The sequence below is a fragment of the Equus asinus genome, unplaced genomic scaffold (assembly GCF_041296235.1).
Source record: "Equus asinus isolate D_3611 breed Donkey unplaced genomic scaffold, EquAss-T2T_v2 contig_25, whole genome shotgun sequence".
Classification (NCBI taxonomy): domain Eukaryota; kingdom Metazoa; phylum Chordata; class Mammalia; order Perissodactyla; family Equidae; genus Equus; species Equus asinus.
The window spans coordinates 46,072-53,489 of record NW_027224905.1 but is presented as its reverse complement, the minus strand read 5'-3'; the positions used below and the strand labels follow the sequence as shown (position 1 = coordinate 53,489).

Below are 7,418 nucleotides of genomic sequence, written 5' to 3'. Positions count from 1 at the left end.
GCGAAAAAGCAACACTGAGAAATCTACCCTCTGAAACCGAAGAAGATGGGCAACAGAGGCTAGCTCAGGTGGCAATCTTTAAGCAAAAAAAAAAAAAATAAAAAAATACAATGGCGAGGAGACCCGGTCAAAAAGCAACCCTGAAAAAGGTACCCTCTGAAACTGAGGAAGCAGCGCAACAGTGCCTAGCTCAGGTGACAATCTTTAAGCAAAAAAAAAAAACAAAAAACAAAAAACAAAAAACAAAACCCACAATGGAGTGGAGACCCGGGGGAAATCAACACTGAAAAATACAAAACGAATGGAAGACCAATAGACAGAGCAGGCACTTTCACCTGGGGTGGAGGAGGTACGCATGGATGACCGATAAGCGCATGAAAAGATGTGAGCTGTTCCCTGGAAAAGCAAGTGAGAAAATTAGAGGGAGACATTGTGGGGACACATGGGTGAGACTGCCTTCTTCCAAATACCGGAACAGGATCAAACTGCTAGTCAGGTCGCGGAGAAGCCAAGTCAGTCACTCACGCCTCACTGGTGGTGAAGGGAAACGGTATGGCCTCTGTGAAAAAGGGCGTGGCGGGTTCCAAAACTGACACGCCGCGGAAACAACCACCGAAAGTGGCAACCTACATAAGCCTTTGGTGTATCTTGCCTCCTAAGAGCGTCTGTATGTAGCTGGAGCCTTGGGTCGTTAAGGCTTCCACAGTGATCTGTGGTGGGTGGGTGGGGGGGGGGGGCCTTGGGCCTTGGGGGTCTCCGCTGGACCTCCAGGAAGTCAGCTTTTGTGGAGTCCCGTGAGTCCTTCCAGGGAGGGAGGCATCCAACCCGAGGGTGGTCTGGAGGGCACCACTCCCACCACTCCCGGGGGCTGGGGCGGGGGGCGGGGTGGGGGCTGCGGCCACGTTCCTGTTCATTCACACAGAATCCGGGGCATGAATGTTCTTAGCAGCTCTGTTCCACACAGCCCCACACTGGAAACCACACAGACGTCCTGCGAGTCCCATCCCTTGCTCATGTCGCCGGGGCTCCGGAGGAGGGCCACTCTGTAAAAGCGGCCGCCAGATGGCGCCCAACGACCGGCGCGGAGGGGTCAGCGGGAGGGAACCGGGTCACCAGCCAGCGAGAGTGCACAGCCTGAGCCCACCGCCGGGTCAGGTCTCTCTCTGTCTCTGTCTCTGTCTCTGTCTCTGTCTCTCTCTGTCTCTGTCTCTGTCTCTGTCTCTCTCTGTCTCTCTCTCTCTCTCTTTCTCTCTGGGCCCGCTTGGGGCGGCCGGGAGGTCACCACGTGAGGCCCCAGGGTGTCCACCTCGGAGCTCCCAGGCAGCACAGGGCAACCCTGGGCGCAGAAGGAGGTGTTGGAAAATCGGCGGGGAGGGGGGTGGGGTGGGTGGGCTTGCCAGGAAGGGGACAGACTCCCCACGTGACTTCTGGGCCGGGCCGGGCGCGGGGCTGCCGGCTGGCTGACGCGGACAGAGGTGGAAAAGTCCCCGGAGATGCCACGGGGCAGGCCGGGGCTGCCGGCCCCCGCTTCCCGGAGCGGCCCGAGCACTTCCCGGGCTCCCGGGAGGACTTAGAAAATCACGGCGGGGTGGGGGGTGGGGGTCGCTGTCAAACCGAAACCATGCACGTCATCAGAGAAGGACCGTGACGACGGAGGAATTGTCCGCAGTCTGTCAGGAATTGTGTGCAGCCTGTCACTTCCGGCCCAGAGGGTCTCTCTAAGGCAGACGGACAGACAGAGCCCACAAGTCGTAGAGGAAAGGACCGAGCCGCTTGGCCGCGGAAAAGTTTACAACACAAAACAGGTCTCCCTCCGCACGGGGCCACAGCAAAGCCCAAAGACGACACACGGGGGGGAGCATGGGTGCAGATGCACGTGTGGTGATAAGAATATGGATTTCAGCAGGGCTTCCCGTCCTCATCAACAAGCAGAAGCACCCAAATGGTGGGGGTTGGGGGGCAGAGACCTCACAGCCATTCCCTCCACAAATCGAGTTCCCCGGGACATCCTCACAGCGCCGTGCTGTGAGTGTGTGTGGGTGTTTAAAATGGAGTAAATGTGGACGTGGAACTGCTCCGTGAAACCAAAATAACAACAGTCGTAGATCTTCTTTGGTCATTTAGAAAATTCTTTTTTTTTTTTTTTTCCCCAGCGGTGCACGTATTTCCCTTCCAAAAAAGAAGAACGGGAAAGGAGATGTTAAAGGCAAGCAGAGAGAGGAAAACTGTTGCAAAACAAAAGCTGAGCTCCCGTCCGAGGGAGGCCTCCTCCATTGGAGGCCTAGGAAATCATTCTGACAAAATGGAGGATCTCTGTCTTTGGTGTCGATTCCCTCAGAGGTCAAGAGAAACCTTTTCCAATGTCTTTATCAGGAGGAGACTAGAAGTTAGAGAAAAGTATCCTTTCGGGAGTGAGAAAAACAAATTCTGATTTTGCATCAGCTTCCCTCCGATCTTGAAACTCATTGACTTGATTCCATTCTGTCGACGGAAATAATCCGGAACCAATCTATCCGTGAAAATCGGGGTGCGTTTATTCTGAGCTAAAATGTGAGGACTGTGGCCCGGGGCCTTTCTTCCCGAAGGAAGAGAGGGTGCCCGGGAAGTGGGGTGTACAGAGTGCTTCTAGACCCCCAGAGAGGACGTTTCACATAGGATCGAAAGGTCCCTTGGATGATAGTCGCGAGACTGCTCTGTCGGCACAGCGATCGACAGACACTGCTGGGTGGCAGGTCGGTTGTCTGGGCCTGGGTGGTCACAGGGGAGCCGGATGGTCAAAGGTGAGCGCAACCATCCGCTCCTAGCCTAAGGAAAGATGCCTCTCCTTAAGGAAAGGCCCGAGCACGGGGAAGCTGCTCCTTTCCCTTAAGGGCATTGGTTCTTGCCGTAGGAAATGTGTAAAGCGGATCTACGATGCGATGCGTGCTCGACGGCCACGTCAGGCCCTTTTCGAAAAACACTGTCAGGCCGAATTAGGCCGACACCCAATGGCTTCCTCATAGACTCCCATAGATCCTATCGCTCGCCATTTCTATCTGTCCACTCGTTCCAATTTTAGGCCACTTGACCACGAACAGGCCTTTTTCTCAGATTATTTTCCCCGTGAAACTTTGATCACCTTTTCACAGACAAAACGATCTTTACTTTTTAGGCCCTCTTGCCTGAAGGCAGCCATCTCACTTTCCTTGAACACAAAGATGTTTCCCATATTCACTTTTAGTGGCTTTTTGTTTTGTTTTGTTTTGTTTTGAGGACGATGAGCCCTGAGCTAACTGCTGCCAATCCTCCTCTTTTTGCCGAGGAAGGCTGGCCCTGAGCTCACCTCCGTGCCCATCTTCCTCTATTTCATATGTGGGACGCCTACCACCACGTGGCTCGCCCAGCGGTGCCACGTCCACCCCCGGGATCCGAACTGGCGAACCCCGGGCCGGCGAAGCGGAACAGGCACACTTAACCAGCGCGCCACCGGGCCGGCCTAGTGGCTTTCATCGCATTTGTTAAGTAGATTTTTTAACCCTCACGAACCTTAATTTTGGTGAAAACTAAGAAGCCAGCAATTAGGAACTGTCCTTCCCATGAGCATTCCGTCGCTTGGCCAATTTCTAAACACTTGGCCACTTTTAGAAACATGGGATTTCATAGGTTTATCTTTTCCTTCGCTTTATTTGATTTCATCTCACTTTAGTTTTTGGGTGAGGAAGATCGGCCCTCACAGAGCTAACGCCTGTTGCCAATCTTCCGTTTTTGTTTTCTTTTCCCCCCCTCCCGATTTTTCTCCCCCAATCCCCCCCATGACATAGTTGTCTATCTTAGTTGAGGGCCCTTCCAGTTGTGGCATGTGGGACGCCGCCTCCACACGGCCCGACGAGCGGTGCCGTGTCCGTGCCGTGCCCGGGATCTGAACCGGCAAAACCCTGGGCCGCCGAAGGGGAGCTTGTGAACTTAACCACTCGGCCACGGGGCCGCCCCCGTCCGTGGACTTTTTTATCACCTGATTTCACCTCGCAAAACTTCAAAGCTTCAAGTTATCAGAGAGGTTTGGGAAGTTGTTTTTATTAATTTAATTAATTTATTTTTCGAGGAAGACGAGCCCCGAGCTGACACCTGCTGCCAATTCTCCTCTTTTTGCCCCGGGAGAGTGGTCCCGAGCTAACATCCGTGCCCATCCCCCTCCCCTTGATAGGCGGGACGCTGACCACAGCGTGGCTCGCCAAGCGGCGCCACGTCCGCACCCTGGATCCGAACCTGCGAACCCCTGGCTGACAAAACGGAACGTGCGAACTTAACCGCTGTGCCGCCGGGCTGGCCCTTCGGGAAGTTATTTTCAGGACACGGGCCATAAACTAGAATCACCGCTACAGGTTTATCGGAGCGACATCAGCGTTCGTGGTGGATTGAGTCGTCCCCTCTGTCTCTCCCCTCCAGGGCACAACCAAAGGGACGTCTATCGACCCACCCACCAAGGATTCCCCCCCCCCCCCCCCGCACGGCACAGCAGGATGCCTGAGAGATCCACGCAGCCCTACAGCGGCAAGTCACATTCGCACAGTCAAAATTCAATGGCAGAGACAAAACGTTAAGGTCAGTGAGAGGGAAGAGAATAACCGGCCCAGGAGCAACGGTGTGAAGAACACGGAGAAGACGGGTCCTAGACGCCGGGGTCCCCGGAGCAGCGATTTCATCAGAGGCCCGCAAACGTCCACGATCTCCACACCACGTTTATGGCCGACTGCGTGCGTGGGTCCTTTGGAATCGACCAGGCTACCGTCCGGGCCACTTTGGGACATCGTGTCCAGCTGCCCCGAGCGGTGGAGCTGTCGTTCAAGTGTAAGATGGGGCCCGTCCGGGGAGAGAATGGGGACGGGGAAAGGGAGGCCGCGGGAAGTCACAGAGTCTGAGGTGTTCGGGGGAGACTGACTCTTCTGAAGTGGAGGTGGTAGAAGGAGAGCAGCAGGATTTTTGGATTTTTGTTCCCTCTGTTAGGTATCTGGGTCCGGAGGAGAGTGGGGCGGGGGGGGGGGGCGGGTGGTGGTGGTGGTGGTGGGTGTGAGGCTGAGGCGGGGCTGGTGTTTCCTTTCCGAGTCAGGTGGAAGAGCTCCTCCAGTGGAGGTTTTTAGACAAGGGGTCTGGTCTGGCAGGATGGGAGGTTGCGGGTTGAGCCACAGGGGAATCTGTCGTAGCTCAGACTCGGGCCTTTGAAGAAATAGACAGAGAGAGGAGTTTTGCTCTGTCTGTCACCGCAGCCGGCACCTCAGGAGCAACAACAGGAGGCTTCCCGAATGAGTGAAGGGGCAGGAGCCAGCGTGCCCCGTGCCTCTCTCAGCCCTGCGCCGGCAGGGAAGGAAGCAGGCAGGCAGGCCTCAGGGCTACTCCCGTCCTACTGCCCGGTGGTCCCTGTCCCGGCCCCGCCCCCACTCTCCCCCTGACCCTCACCGCTCCCCAGCCCTCTTCTCAGCCAGAGAGGCGATGGGGGGGGGGCGGTGCGGTCCCAGAACAAGTTTCCTCTCATCCGCCATCATCTTGCCACCCTGACGACTTGGCCTGAGATCCGGCCTAGGCTGTACCCGTGTGTGGTTTTCCTGTGGACAAGGGGGCCGGTTCACCATTTCGGAAGAAACCCCTAGCCTTCCACTGCCGAGTCGCCAGCCTGGGAGGGGGGAGGGGGGAGGGGGGAGGGGAGGTCAGGCCCATTCATTCCGATGGGCCTGGCGTCAGGGCTTCATTCAAGTGCAGGAAGCTCTCTCCCATGGCCTCGGGCTTTTTTCCATTGAACGGCTTTCTTCAATTCCCCCACCCTTAGGCCGCAGTCCACCAAGGGCCGGGAGGCAGGGAGGGGAGATGTTGGGGCAGGGTGGCTGTCTGAGAAACTCGCCTCATCTGGGGCAGAAAGAGTGCCCCCCTCCTTTCTCTAACCCTACTAGACTGCTTGAGGATCACGGACGGTTTGGCTCATCGATGAGCCCTGCGTTATGGGCCCGGCAAGCAAACTCCTAACGGGCAACCCGCCGCTCTAGGCGTGTGTGGGTTTTTTGATCTTTCACCTTCAAGTTCGCACGACATCGGTCCGTGTCCCCCGCCCCGGCTTCCCATGGGAAATCCTCCGTCTCTTTCCACAGACTCACTGGCGACTTCACACAGTGCCTGCCTCCTCCTCCTTAGGAAGGAAGGAAGGAAGGAAGGAAGGAAGGAAGGAAGGAAGGAAGGAAGGAAGGAAGGGAGGGGCTGACCCCGTGGCCGAGCGGTTGAGTTTGCACGCTCCGCTTCAGCGGCCCGGGGCTTGGAAGGTTCGGATCCTGGGCTCGGACACGGCACCGCTCATCAAACCACGCTGAGGTGGCGTCCCACACGGCAGAACCAGAGGGACCCTCAAAGAGAATATAGAACTAGGTACTGGGGTGCTCTGGGGAGAAGAAGAAGAAGGAGGAGGAATAAAAAGAAAAGAAAAGATTGGCAATGAGCTCGGGTGCCAGTCTTTAAAAAAAAAAAAAAAAAGAGGAAGAAAGATGGACAAACAGGAACGAATCCCACTGACGGCACCTCCAAATGGTGGGGGGCAGGGGGGTGGGGGGGGTGGGGAGTGGCATCATCGGGCCAAGGGTGACTCTAAGCGTGATCCCGCGGTTGTGTTATTTGACATTTTATCGAATCGATTTATTATTTTATTTTTGAGGAAGATGAGCCCTGAGCGAACATCTGCCACCAATCCTCCTCTGTCGGCCGAGGAAGACTGGCCCTGAGCTGACATCCGTGCCCATCCCCCTCTACTTTCCAGGTGGGACGCCTGCCACAGCGTGGCTCGCCAAGCGGTGCCGGGTCCTGCGCCCGGGATCCGGACCGGCGAACCCGGGGCCGGCGGAGCAGAACGTGCGAACTTCACCGCCGCGCCACCGGGCCGGCCCCCGGAGTTGTTTTGAAAATCCAGTAAGGGGCTGGCCCCGTGGCCGAGTGGTTAAGTTCGCGCGCTCCGCTGCAGGCAGCCCAGTGTTTCATCGGTTCGTTCGGATCCCGGGCGCGGACACGGCACTGCTCATCAAACCACGCTGAGGCGGCGTCCCACATACCACCGCTAGAAGGACCCACCGCGAAGAACACACAACTACGTACCGGGGGGCTTTGGGGAGAAAAAGGAAAGACAAAAAATAAAATCTTCCAAACTCCAATAAAACTTTGAGTGAAGACGACGAGGAGGATGCGAAACGTATCTCACGCCTCCGAGCCGAGCCGTCCGTTTAGGTTTAGGAAGGGGGACGAGGACCCTTTGTAAGCGACATCCCTTTTTAAGCACCATTCTAAACCACAGAACAGAACTCCCTCTCCTCGACCCGGAGCGAGGAGGTTCCTGGGTGTGTCAGAGAGGGTCACGTCCTCTGCAGCACGAACGAACCGCCAGGGTTCGGCCACGGGAAAGAATTTCTTCC

General features: G+C 56.5%; 1 long non-coding RNA gene across 1 annotated transcript; it reads left to right on the top strand.

The window, feature by feature from the left end:
* The first annotated feature begins 1,066 nt into the window (after positions 1-1,066).
* On the top strand, positions 1,067-7,174 carry LOC139043465 (uncharacterized). The gene is made up of 4 exons (XR_011500556.1): positions 1,067-1,155; positions 2,154-4,827; positions 6,117-6,387; positions 6,671-7,174. It is a non-coding gene; the product is annotated as an uncharacterized lncRNA (long non-coding RNA).
* The last annotated feature ends 244 nt before the right edge of the window (positions 7,175-7,418 follow it).